The sequence below is a fragment of the Brassica napus genome, unplaced genomic scaffold (assembly GCF_020379485.1).
Source record: "Brassica napus cultivar Da-Ae unplaced genomic scaffold, Da-Ae ScsIHWf_2621;HRSCAF=3370, whole genome shotgun sequence".
Taxonomy (NCBI): Eukaryota; Viridiplantae; Streptophyta; class Magnoliopsida; order Brassicales; family Brassicaceae; genus Brassica; species Brassica napus.
The window spans coordinates 39478-53886 of NW_026015922.1; the positions used below are offsets into that span (position 1 = coordinate 39478).

Below are 14409 nucleotides of genomic sequence, written 5' to 3' on the forward strand. Positions count from 1 at the left end.
TTAGAAATATCAGATTTTATATTATCATTAATTAGAAATATATTGTATATCTGTCGTAATTCTTTAATGTTGGTGAATAATATTTTTTTCCATTAATAATAAAAAAACATTTGTGTAGACATAGTAAAAGAAAATATAATAAAAAAAATTCAAAATATTATCCATAGACAATATGTTAAAAGCATTGATAACACATGGAGTATACGCATGTGTAAGAAAATTCTGGTACAAAGAGCCCATAGTGTATGAACTTATTCAAATGCTTTAATGCATTTCCTAAACTAAGAAATATCGGATCTATTATTACCATTAATTTAAGTGGTCGATTGTTTGAGAAACTATCCTATTCAAATACATACTAATAAGTCAATGAAAGTCGGTCAAGTTAATGTTTTACTTTTATAAGTTTTTATTGAGAAAGCATAAGAATCCAGTCTCAATATGTCAAATTGTCACTTCGATTGGTAATATCAATAAGCATGCAAAAAAAGCAACGACCTACTTTTCTGAGTACGTGACAACTCTTCATGAACCACAACCTTTTTACAATGCATGTGTCGTCTCTTGTCCTTTTTAGCACATACTTCTAGCACTTACACAGCATTTTCATCATATACAATCACATCATTTTCCCACAACCATCTTTATAAGTATCGTCCTACAACATCCAACATTATGTATCCGCATTCTCAGCATCGACTGAGAGTAAAAACAACCCAAAAAAAAATATCAAGCGAAATACAGACACTTAAGTGAAGATGGGAGAAGAAAAATCGGTGAACAATTATGACATCGTTTACATCGGTGATTCCTCTAATTCAAACGACGACCACTCCAACTCCGATCCCACCAACTATTTCAGAAACATTTCCTTGTCATATTTTGCTGCCGAACCTTTCGAAATGCTCACTAAGCACAACAGGTTCAAGGAACTATGCTTGGAGAACGACAACCCTGAGGCACACTATATTGAGGGCATACTTCAATATTTCGTCCACAAAGAAAAACGCAAAGGCCTCTTTCATCTACGCCAATCATCCATTGGTGAGTATACAAACGGTACTTATCTTTACGGTTTGTTATTGCTTGCATTAGAACACTATCCAAAAGGTAAAAAGTATCTGGGTAAACTCCAATGGAAAGAAAATCTATCAACCTCCGATCATTGCTGGAAAAGAGTATAGAAAACTCTAAGTACAATCCCTGCAATTATGGAGACCCGCTACTATACAGCTATGGTCAACCTTGAGCCACGGACTGAGTGCCATCCCGATAACATGGCTCAAGTATGCAAGCATTGTAACTACTCCAAAAGGCTTACTCAATTTGTTCAGTTTGCTATGAATCAAGACTAAAAAGGCAGAGTTGTGGAGGTGTATTATCTAAGCACGCATGTAAAAAAACTTATGTTTTTTACATGTGTGATTTATCTATTTCGTTCAGTTTCGTACGTTGCTATTTTGTATGTTTTGCAAGTATTTTTATATAATATCAATTCCAAATATCATCCAACTCATTATCGTCGTTTTAACTTTGGTTATTTTGCAATCGTTTTGACTTAATTGTGCAATGTATATATAATTTTACATGTGTTGATTATTTGAACCCAAGGACCAAAGCACCTTAACAATGATTTGGTTATAATTTATAACATTTTCCACCAAAAAAATGGAATAGTAATTAAACACTTTCAAGAATTCAAATATCAAAGAAGCCCAAATAAGTAATAAAATTTCGAATGTAAAAGTAAATAATAAAAATAAAATAAGAAAAATATCTAAAAATACAGAAACAAAGGAAAGGTTTTGGAGAAACCTAAAAGGAAAAACTAAAGAGAAAGAAAATCAACTTACCTTAAGTTGGAGAGACTCAATCGGAGAAGAAGAGAGATGAAAGGTTTTGGTCACAATTCTTCAGTCCTGTCTTTATAATGTCATCGCGGACTTTCGATGAGTCGTGTCTTTTCACATTACTTATCGAAAACATAAATTAAAAATATGTTAATTGTATTTACCTTTGCAATTAATAGTTTTATATACCGACATAATCATATTTTGCGTGTATGTTTTTATATATTTTCCCTACAAAATCGATTTATGTTGCATTAAACTTATGCTATAAATAATTTATGATTTTCACTTCCGGTACAAAGAGCCCATAGTTTGCGTTAATGTTTTTATATCTATGATCTAATTGCATAAGGTTTTTTAGATTAATGTTTGCTTAAAGAATCTAAAAATGTCTAAAAAGTAGTAGTTATTAAAAATTATAGTCTAATCCTATAATAGCTAACCTGATGACAAAAATAAATAAACGTCACAGAATATTTCAATGACGATATACCTAACTCATCTATTTGTATATCTAACCCGCTCAATACCTGGAAATGACATCACTGTTTTCTTTGTCACATGTATTGCAGAAGAACAAGGGCCGGCCATCAGCATCAACATTGGTTGTAGGCATCACTTTTTTGTTGTGGTATTTGCAACTTAAATATTGCCAGCCACGTTCAGTATCAATTGTTTGAATAGTCCCCAGAGTGATAAAAGTGTCAACCTATTCGTCAATGACAATATGTTAAAAGCATTGATAACACATGGAGTATACGCATGTGTAAAAAAATTAAAAGCGAAGGGTGTAGTCTATATACCAGAGTACTATCAATGATCTCTCTGATGGTTAGCCTCTCATTAAGAACAAAAAACCTGGCACGAATAGATGTAGCAGTACCAACAGACCATTGGCTACTATCGTTGTTTGTAAGAGCAAGTGAATCATCAGGGAGACTGCCAAATCAAATAATCACACATAATTTAAAAACATTTCAGTGAAAATGACGTTCAAAAATTGAAATAAACATATATATGTACTGAACTCGTCAATAGGTCTAGAACGTAAGACGCAGGAGACATACCTTGCTTTGAACTCCTCAATAAATTCAAGTGTTGGGTTGAGCAGAATATGGGTTGAATTATACCCGCTAGATATGGAGTAAGCACCTTACAAAGTTTTTTGATCTTATTAATATGTTATGCTCGCAATCATTTTACACAAATTGAAACAATATTATATACCTTTCCACTCTTTAACAGAACAGAATCTGATAACACAAATAATCATGGTGGACATGTTACTCCTACTGTAATCGTATACTTGTTTAGCATAACAACCCCACAGAGTACACATCATCTTCACATTACTGTATAATATAAACTTAAGTTAAATACAGGTTATAGAGGTTTAGCTAGCAAAGTATAACTAAGATTAACAACTGGGTCTTACTTTGGGTCACGCAACTCAACCAAGAGCCTCATGTTGTCTTTTCCTTTTATTATTTTGTTTTCCAGAGACCCGAAGTTAACTATTTGGCCAACCACATCTACATAACAAAAACAAGCGTCAAATCAGGAACAAGTAACGCAAAAGTGAAAGACTCTTTAACTGAGTAAGAAACTAACTCACCAACCAAACAGCTACGATCCAGATTTCCACCAAGAATATCAGAGAAGTCCGCGGAATACTTTTCGGGAACTGCACTTAGAAAATCATCAGCTTTTCCAACAATGTTGTTTGAAAGAAGCCAATTTTGTAAGGATGTGGCGTTGTACGGTATTCACCAGTAGCATCGTACACTTTGAACAACTGGAGGACAATCGCATCTCCCTCGCGTAGCTTGTCATCGAATTTTTTGATGAGTTGTTCACCAACTGAAGCATGAATTTTGGTCCCCTGGTCACAAAAATTATAAGAGTTTTATAAACGCATAATAAGTATATAAACGATGCTTCCAAAAAAATGCATTTTGTGTGATGTATACTTACTTCTTTATCAACAACCACCATTTCAATGGTGTTTCCTGATTCTTTGTTATAGTTTCTCCACAAGCGAACAATCCTAACTTCAATACGCGACGTATCTTTACGGGGTTTTAATTCTCTCACATAAGAAACAATATTCTTTTTGGCTCGCACCATTGCCATTGTTCTTGTAAGAGCTGAATGTTTGTATTTTAAGCATTTGGGTTTCTCATATATATATTAAGCCGATTTATTTATCATATTAATGACCCCTAATAAAGATTGAAATCGTTTAAAGAAAGATTTTAATTGTGTATTGTCATAAAATGATTTGCATATGATATGATTTTAACTTGCGCAAGTAATGTAATAAATATGATAACAATCAGCGCAAGCAATTGATTCGAATAATAAAGAAAGTTATTAATATGCAAATTAGTTAACAATCTTGCGCAAGTTATCTAATTATTATCCCCAAAGCGAATAATATATGGGCTTAACATCTATTGACAATATATTTGGGCTTTTTTAAATAGGCTATTCACATTTTTCTCATAATTAAGAAGACCAAACTTGAAAATTCGAAAACCAACAGACCGGAAACCACAAGGAATGAAACCGACTGACTAAATTAGTAATGTGAAGCTCTAAATCGTGCTGCAGTTAGCGATGCAACAGACTATCGGAATTAGTAATGTGAAGCTCTAAATCGTGCTAATGAAACAAAAAACCAAATTTGAAAATCTTAAGAGAGGACTGTCTAAATGCTTGTTGAGTTATTAAGGAGAAGATAATCTTACAGTCCTTCTTCAGAGACTGGAGTCGAATGCAAGTTTGTTGTAAATGTCAGTTGTCTCTTCTTGTGCCATCAGTAGACAGTCCGCGAAATACATCTCTGGTCGTGGCAATGGTCTTGTTTAAGAGAATCAAGACCTCAACAGCAAGAAGGTTAATCAGTCAATTAGATACAAAGATTCAAAATGTTAATAAGCAGATCGTAGTTTATAGCTTAACATATGTCGAATCCAATCAGTGAAACCCAAAAATCTTTGTATCATAGCTTAAAAGTCGAATCCAATCAGAGAAACCAAAAAATCTTCGCCTCATAGCTTAAAAGTCGAATCCAATAAGAGAAACCAAAAAATCTGTAAATTCCAAGAGTATCGACAAACTTCACCTCGTCTGGTTGTCGCTTCTTGACGCGATGGATATGATTGAGTCTTCATAGTATGGAGAAGCAAACTCATCTGGTCGGACTGTCTTCATCGGTTTGAAACCATATCTCCCTTTAATTGATACGCGATTGAAAAAAAAAAAACTTCATGACGTACGACGGCGTTTTCAAATCCACGGAGGCGAGTGAAAAAAATAAATGAAAAAGAAAAATTCCAAAAAATCAGCCAATAGAATTATAAAAAAATTTCTGAGAAGCTCTATATAAGTGCCACGTCAGCAGAAATCACTAAAGGAACTTCTCTTTTAATGTATATGAGGGTGGGGTTCAATATCTACTTTTTTTGTTGCTACTCGCCATGTTGAATGTGCTTATATTTATTTATTCCTTACGAATTGATCTCCGTCAACGCTACCTACATACTCCTAATTAAGGAATAATAATAGCTAACTAGATTTTGAACCGCGCTTAAAAAGCGCGGGTATTTTTTGGTTGATCAAAGCTAAATATTAAATAAATTTATAACTATTATTATAAATCTATAATATTTAAAAGCTGTTATATTATTATTATTTCAGTCTTGTACAATATTTTCATTATATTTTCATATCCAAGTCAGACCTGTAGCCAAACCGATGGATCCGTTTACTCGCATATAAGTGAGGGTATGATATAATAAAACGAACATGGTAAAAATATCTTAAAATAATATTAATCTTTTTGAGACAAATGTTTTATTATTAGAAATCTATAGTAATACTCCACTATGGCAAGGTTAGAAGATATAAAACAATGGCAGGTTATGCTGTAAGTTAGATACATTTATACGTATAACAAAATATTGTATATTAGATGTATAGATAGGCGACATGATTGAAAGAGAATGTGAGCTTAAATAAATAATTGATATAATTGTGGTGTCTTAGATGTTTATGTTATACGTGTATTCTCTGAAATAATTTATGTTATTGTTATATGTATGCCGACTTTAGGGGAGAATGGAAATATAATAAAAGGAAAATGTCACATGCTATTATAATATATAGGGGAAGACCAAAAAATAATTAAAAAAAGGGTCCAAACAACCTTTTTAAGTAGATTTATTAAAACTCCTCCTCTTTTAATAGTATTGATTAAACACGGTTCAGAGGAGATTTTACTATAATAGCTTTTTCTTTTTATCTCTACCTGTAACGTGGAAGGTGCTTCTGAGGGAAATCGGCTAATTCCTACATCAACACATTCCAGCGGTCCCGATCAGTACATAAACACATAAGCTGTGCAAATACATACATGAACACGTAGTTAATTCAAATATCATACACGAACTAACAAAATTCGGTTTTTACATACATTGACCAATTATCCGTTAGTCAAACGTAATGGAATCTGAGCTGTCCGTTATATACCACTTACGTGGCTTTTTACGTTTTTAAATAATGAATAAATTCATAAAAATAAAATAAAAGATGGTTACAAGGGGGAGTCGAACCCTGGTTTGAGATATATCCATCACAAGAAGAAACCATTGTGCCAGACCCAACCTATTGTTTATAGTCCCAGTTGTTTCGTATTTATACAAATATTTCATTCACATATTTCTTTTTTTTTTCTTTCCATGTTTGACTTATCATCCAAATTGTTCCAACACAAATTCAAATACTTTTTTGTTCTCTTTTTCCTTTTCTTGTGGAAAAAATCATTTTTTGTATATTCAAAAAAATAAAATAAAATAATATATATTATTAAAAAGGGTTACGTACGTTGGAATTGTCTTCTACCTTTATTATCTCTTTGTGAATCTCTATTTTTAAAAGATAATATTTATTTTTAATAATCAACCCGATAAACAAAATTTCAAATGTCCATTACAAGCTTAAATTGAACAAAACAAAACTAATTCAAATATTGCACGTCTAATTTCGTTCAACTACCACACCGGCGCGTTCCGCTAAACCGATCCATAATCCTTAGTAAAATCAATTCCCTTTTTGAACTAGTTTGTTCTCTTGTTGAAATCTTTAATTTGCTTTTGTTTAAATTTTGAGTAAATTTTTTTTCAGTTTCCAGTAATTGTAAGAGAACGTTAGAAACATAAGGGTTTGCAAATAAACTCAAATTCAAACAAGAGGAAATTAAAAAATTTTAGCAAGAGAACGATCTCTCGATCTCTTTCTCACAAAAATATAGTAAAGCTAGAAATAACTTCAATGTATGTGACCCATTTTTAATAATATATATTATTATTTTATTTTTTCGAATATATATAAAGGTTATTTCTTCCACAAAAAGAAACAAAAAAAGATTTGAATATTTTTTCATTTTGTTTGGATGATAAGTCTATTTTCTGAACAATTTGGATGATAAGGTCAACCACAAAATATATATATATATATATATATATATATATGTATGTGAATGAAATATCCATTAGGTATAAATAGGAAATCATCGGGAGTACAAATAATAAGTCTGCCTTGGCACAGTGGTTTAGCATGTGTTGGATATTGCTTAGACCCAGGTTCGATTCCCCCTTCTAACCATCTTTTAATTTTTTATTAATTTATTCATTATTTAAAAATGTAAAAAGCCACGTAAGCGGATATAACGGACAACTCAGATTCCGTTACGTTTGACTAACGGATAATTGGTCAATGTATGCAAAAACCGAATTTTGTTAGTTCGTGTATGAGATTTGAATTAAGTACGTATTCATGTATGTATTTGCACAGCTTATGTGTTTATGTACTGATCGATCGGAACCGCTGGACTGTGTTGATGTATAAATTAGCCGTTTTCCCGTGCTTCTGAAGCTCATAATCATTCTTAGTAGTTAATCAAACACGCTTCAGTCGAGCCTATATTATAATGGCTTTTTCTTTTTGTCTCTACTTTAAATGTGATAATTACCTCACTTAATAACTATAACAAAGATAACACAATTCATTTTTTTTTTGAAAAAACTCTTAATATTACAATTAAAGACCAAACATCTAGACCGACAAATCTATATTTAAAAGAGTAACAAAAAGGAACACATGATATGTATTGAGGTTCATGATAGAGTCTATATTGGAGGGACAGAGAAACAAGGGAATGCAGGTTCTTTGAACTTGAAGTGTGATGATTTTGATATTGTAGCATATGCACTATCTAGTGCAGTTGACGTCGAGGATGAACCAAAATCATTCTCTAACGCAAGAAGGAGAAAAGATTGGAACAGCTGGCACTTAGCAGTCAAAGACAAGATATAGGTTTTACACAAGAATGAGACATGAGAATTGTTCGAGATACCAAAAAGAAGAAGAAAGTGATAAGAGTGTTTAATGGAAACCAGGAATTCCAGGGGTCAAGTAACCAAGGCTTAAATCTAAATTGGTAGCAAAAGATTTCTTCCAGGAGAAAATATTGACTATGACGATGTCTTCTCTCCCGTAGTCAAGCAAGTATATATAAGACTTATGATCTCACTAGTAGTAAATCTAGACTATGATTTGAAGCAGCTGAATATGTATAGGCTTATGCTCTCACTAGTATATAGTAACTAGTAAATCAAGACTATGATTTGAAGCAGCTGAATGTGAAACTGTGTTTTTTAAAATGTAAATAATATTTATGCTATATGACAAATTTAATAATTTGTAATTTTTTAAAAAAATAATAATAATTTGTAAAATTATTCAAAACTTAAAAAATTATTTTAATTATTTTTTTTAAATATATTAAAATTAACATCTAAATAGTAAGAAATTTTAACAATTATCTAAGTTATTTGATATTTATGAATATTTATTATTTTAAAGGTTCAAGTTCAACAACCTAAATAATGAAGTGGATAAGTGGGTGTAAAAAGTTAGCTGTAAAACTTGTATTGTAGATGAATTGATTATAGCTGTAAATTTAGTGTTGTAGATTTTTTTGTAGAGATTTTTGATGTAATTAAATTGGTGTTGTTGGATATTAATTCAACTAGTAGTCACAAGAAAGCTTTTGTGTGCTCTCCATTGGTTTCAGTTATTTCTTCAAAATCTCGATATGGCTGATAATTTGCATTTTCTCTAGATTTTCCATCACTGCTTATCTGGAGTTGGAGATATAGATAATCAAAAGAGGTAACGGACAGATGATCTATGGATTTTTTGGCAGCTGGTATTGATGCATACTCGGTTATCTACTGGATTTCGTCGTACCGATTGCATTGAACGTAATGAACATGATGTGGTTTGGTAAGATAGTGAAGGGATTGATCAAAACTCTTGAGAAAAGGACAGTGAAGAAAGAGTATTTTTCTTAATCCCCTATATATTATTTGAGAAACATTACTACTTCTTTTTGTAGCCATGTGTCATTACTAGGATGATTCTTAGAATCATTAGAGAAATATGTTGGTCCATCTAATTATATAATAAGCTTTTTATTAAACTAACAATAAATTCATTATTAATGTACTTTATTATTTCCTTAAATAAAATTTACGGAATTGCCTAATGTGGCTAAAGTATATATGGCAATTAATGATTTTGGATAATAAAGATTTGATAAAAAATAGTGTATCTTCTATCATATTTTTTAATTTAAAACTATTAAATAAATTAAACAACCACAATGACCAAATGATTACAAAATTATATAAGTAAAAAAAGTCTAATTTAATTAATTATATATATATATATATATTGCTTTAAATTAAACTATAAACCATATAAAATACATAAATATTTTAGTTTCAATACTTTGAACAATTTTTTTGATAAAAGTTTTGAACGAACATTGACAACTTATTTTAAAAAAAAATATAAATTACTAAAATTATTAATCTCACAATGAAAATTTTGTTATCAGTATTTAAATTTTTTTCTATAAAAGATACATATGATCAAAAAAATATATGAGTAGAAATCATCATTTAATAGACATTAATATTAAAAAATACTAAAATATACTATGTATGTTAGTATCATTTAAATTTAATTACTTATCCTATCAAATATAAAAAAAATATTTTTTGGATTAATAAAATTGATTTATATGTTCACACCAATTTAATTATATATCTAATAGTTACCGACTTTTAATTATTTAATATATATTTATTATTCATAATATGTAAAAATATTTAATACATAAAATAATTTTTATATATAATGTTCATCCCGCGCAAGGCGCAGGTCTTAACCTAGTGTAAATATAAAGTCCTTACGAAGAATCTTACAGGTTCAAAAGCAACTTAGGTTTTTACCTTTACCTTGACATGAGAAGTTGTGTTACTTGAATCACACGACTCCATTGGCTTATCTACTTCCTTCAAGATTCTAGTATATGACAGATTCTCTTCTGTCATTTTTTATTAAAAATCTATAATATAATGAGGGAGTTTCTCTCCTCCTGAGGTGACACGTCAGCACTTTTTAAAGGGGCCAAATTTATTTTCGTATAACACTTACGTCGTCCTGGCTATAACAACTAAAGTCTACTTGGCCCAGTGGTATAACCTGCTCATAGTAAAGCTTGAGTGTACGGGTTCGAATCCCCCTGGCTTCCTTTTTAATTTTTTTTCTATTACACCTTCAAGGCTCCTTAAGGTGTCCACGTGTGCACTTTGTGGGTCCCACCTTTAGTTTTCTTTTTATTTTTTCTTCTTTTTGTCGGGTGAGCTGCGATCTGTAACCATAATGGGCTTCGAATTTTTTTTTAGGGATTCATTGTTACCGTGCTTTGTCTCTTCCACTTCTCCTTCTCCGTTAATCTTTGACTCCAGGGACAGTGGATGCTTCTCCAACTTTTAGCCTCCCCTATCATTCAACGGGTTTCTCTTAATTTTTCGCAAAAAGCAATTATCTCAATGCGAAAGGCAGAGATAAAACGTTAAGGGCAGAGCCCGACCCCTTCTTCTTCTTCGTGAAAAAGCTTCTGAAGCCCAGAAAAAGGAAGTAGTTTTATATTAAATCTACTAGATTTTTCATCAGGTAATTGACCCTAAAGCGAGCTTCTTTCACGTCTTCCCTTTTCATCATCTCATCGTTCCAACTCCATATCTATCACCCTCCCCCACTCTCTATTCATCTCAAAGGTCAATTTCTTCTACCTTTATCTCTCTTTGGGCCGTTCAGATTTTTCAATCCTGTTCCGGTGATTGAAGAAATGTTCACTATATGCTTCTCAGACCGGAAACGCTCTTGATGCTGCAGAGGGTATTAGCCGTGAAGCTGAACGCCGAGGCTGTCCTGCGTCTATCGTCTCCAACGACGAATTCGACTCGGTATGTGAGATGTTGTTGTGAATCAATTTGATTTCTTACTCTGTTCTGAAGATTGTTTGCTTCAGATTTTAATATCAAGGAAACCGTGACAATTCCTCTGTTTGATCAATTACAACCGATGATTGTTGTAATAAGCTCTTAGATTTGAGCAGTTCTATTGATTGAATTTCGAGTAAACATATAAAAGTATTTTCTTTTATAACTTAATTCTTATTCAAAAAGTTGCCATATTCTTTTCTCCAAAGAACGCTATTATTTTTGTTGTATCCACTACAGGGCAAGGAGACTCTCCAGATTCTTTTAAGGTTCGTTGTCAATTTTCACTACCAATAATGCAGTTTTTTGTGTACCTTATTGTTTGTTCCTTGTCTTTTTTTTCAAATCACTGAAGGAATTTTGGAGGTTTCTTCTTCAAAGAAACTTGGGAAACTCTTGGTTGCAACGAGTTCGCTTTGCAGTGTTTGGGCTAGGTGATTCAGGTTATCAGAAGTACAATGTAAGTGCATCTGCCACATTGTGTCATCTGTTTCACGTTCTTCTCAACATACATTTTATTTCTGGTTCTGTTTTGATGTATTCATCAATATGAAGGAAAAAAGTAGGCTTTACCGAGTAATAAGTATACTAGCTAACTAAAGATTCCCACAACCAGAAATCTTGAGATGTGTCTGAATTATTGTTCCCTCCAAGAGAAGATTTCTCAGATGGTTCAGATCGAACGCAGCGGCGCCACAACTGATGTCATGAAGAACTACTTCATTGGTATAAAAACAATCTTTGGAACTTTTTTTAAAGTATTCCATCTATTGTCTAACTGAATTGATCTTTAATGTATGTGTAGGGAGTGTGTTGAGCGGTGGAGGAAGTGTGCCATCACCAAAGGCCACACCTGAAGCTTGGGTGAACATGGTCAACGAGATTCAGAAGGCTGCTCTTTCCACCCGCCTTGGGATCCCCATGATCTATGGGATTGATGCTGTCCACGGTCACAACAACATGAATGGCGCCACCATTTTCCTTCACAATGTGCGCCTTGGAGTCACCAGGCAAGTCTTTTAACTGTTCTAATCTTCATGACTAAAATTTTGTAAGGCTATTAACGTGAGACCAACTTTAATATTTTTGTTTCTTTATTTACTTATCCTGTAGGCGAGGTGTGTTTAGATTTATGAATCCATTGTTTTTTTTGTCTCATTATGTTTTGTTGGATTTTGTTTTCATCAGGAGGCTTCAAATGTCTCTGCAGTTGCGCAAAAGAGATGGAATCTGAATGATTTCGACATTGGAAAGCCTCTTTGAAAAGGCAAGTTTGGTCACGCTTATCTTGCTCGAGAGAAGCGGGTTAGTATCCATTCACACATAACATTTGTTTTAGATCTTTACATTGTTTGTTTTCCTCAAATTCTCACACATTGTATGCAACTGTGAAAGAGAGCAACCACATTGTCTCCCTGAAGGTTCTGTTCAAGACTCAGCTTCAACAATCTCAAGTTGAGCATCAGTTAAGAAGAGAAGTTGAGATTCAGTCACATCTTCGTAACCCCAATATACTCCGGCTCTATGGTAACTTCTATGATCCGGTAAAACTTAACCGCTTCTTTGCTCTTTTTGTTGACATGATCCACCTTTTTTTAGTATAACACACTTTGTTGGCTTTTGTTGCAGAAAAGGGTTTATTTAATACTTGAGTATGCTGCTAGAGGCGAGCTTTACAAGGAGCTTCAGAAATGCAAGTACTTCAGCGAAAGACGAGCTGCAACTGTTGGTGCATTCCTTTTCCTTCTGCTGTTATATGTTTTAATCAATTCTTTTGTTACTTAAGAAAAAACTGAGATCTTTATATGTTTACTTTGATAGTATGTTGCATCGTTGGCGAGGGCTCTCATCTATTGCCATGGCAAGCATGTGATACACATAGATATCAAACCAGAAAATCTGTTAATCGGTAGTAAGATCATCAAGTAGTGAAAAGACACCAAGAAAGATTTGAGAATTGATTATCTTATGAATTAAAATAGTGTTCACGGCTCCGCGCTTGCGCGGGGGCTCTGCCCCTAGTAAATTAATAGAAGTACAGTATTTAAGCCAGTACAGAGCAAAATTTCATGCATGGTGAATCAACACAAAACTTCCTAACAGAGGGCGTGTGGCTATTATTCTGCTATTCTACTATATTTATATTTATGTAATAGCCTTCCCATCAGTGGACTCGTGCTCATGGCGGTGGTTGGATATGTGTAAATCATTATTATAAAAAAAAAGATTTGTTCTCAAAGTTTGTTAATGTTAAGCCCTTTTTCAAAAAAAAAAAGTTTGTTAATGTTTTTAGAGATTGCTAGCCCAGAAAGGATTTTAGCCATTGTTTTAGTCTACGGAAACTAATATTGCATGTTGGGAAAATTACGAACTTCGACCCTGGTATTCTAAAAATTCTTTCAGTATTTGATTGTCATTATTATTATCATTATTCCTTTTAATAAAGCACTAGGTGATAATCCGCGCCTTGCGCGGGGTGAATTGACTTGGTGATTTAATGTTTGACATCCAAAATAAAGTCTGTATTTGCAATATATGATTGATAAAGTAGGACTTTATAACACCGGAAGAAAGTTTCAAGAACGGTAAAAACATATTTAAACAATAAAATAAGTCTTTTATAACTTAAAAGCTCATTTATTATTAAGATGCATAATTAAAGAATTTATCATAATAGTTCTTAAGTAAGATATTGAAAGCCAAAACAAAAATATAAATGTGAATAGAATACTAATAAAACGAAAAAATCTCCAGTGTGGAGCTGCGCACCTTAGCGAGCTTGGTCATGTCTCGGTTCTAAGATACAGAGTGTACTCTGCTTCAAAGTGTTCTCGTCGAGATGAATAGTCATGTCTCTCTTCTAAGAGAAAAGAGTGGGTTATATAGTTCATACAATATATACACGTTCAAGAACCATTATGCAGTGTGGATGAAAAATGCTTAGCGAGCTCGGTGATGTATCGTTTCTAAGATTCAGAGTGTTCTCTTCTTGAAAGTGTTCATGCTGAGTTCTTCGCCGATATGAATGTTTATATCTCCCGTATAAGAGAAAAGTTAATTACGTCTTCATCTTCTCGATTCTGTGTTTCTAACTTACATGTGTTACTATCTAGTGCTTCGCAATATGCACTGACAGAGCA

The 14409-nt window shown here is 32.6% G+C and overlaps 2 long non-coding RNA genes across 2 annotated transcripts; one reads left to right on the plus strand and one right to left on the minus strand.

The window, feature by feature from the left end:
- Positions 1-3058: 3058 nt before the first annotated feature.
- LOC125601649 lies at positions 3059-3386 on the minus strand. Its single transcript, XR_007334362.1, has 2 exons — positions 3286-3386; positions 3059-3202 (listed from the first exon to the last, which is right to left on the minus strand). It is a non-coding gene; the product is annotated as an uncharacterized LOC125601649 (long non-coding RNA).
- Positions 3387-10349: 6963 nt separating this feature from the next.
- Positions 10350-12271, plus strand: LOC125601647. Its single transcript, XR_007334360.1, has 4 exons — positions 10350-11233; positions 11510-11538; positions 11625-11995; positions 12075-12271. It is a non-coding gene; the product is annotated as an uncharacterized LOC125601647 (long non-coding RNA).
- Positions 12272-14409: the final 2138 nt, after the last annotated feature.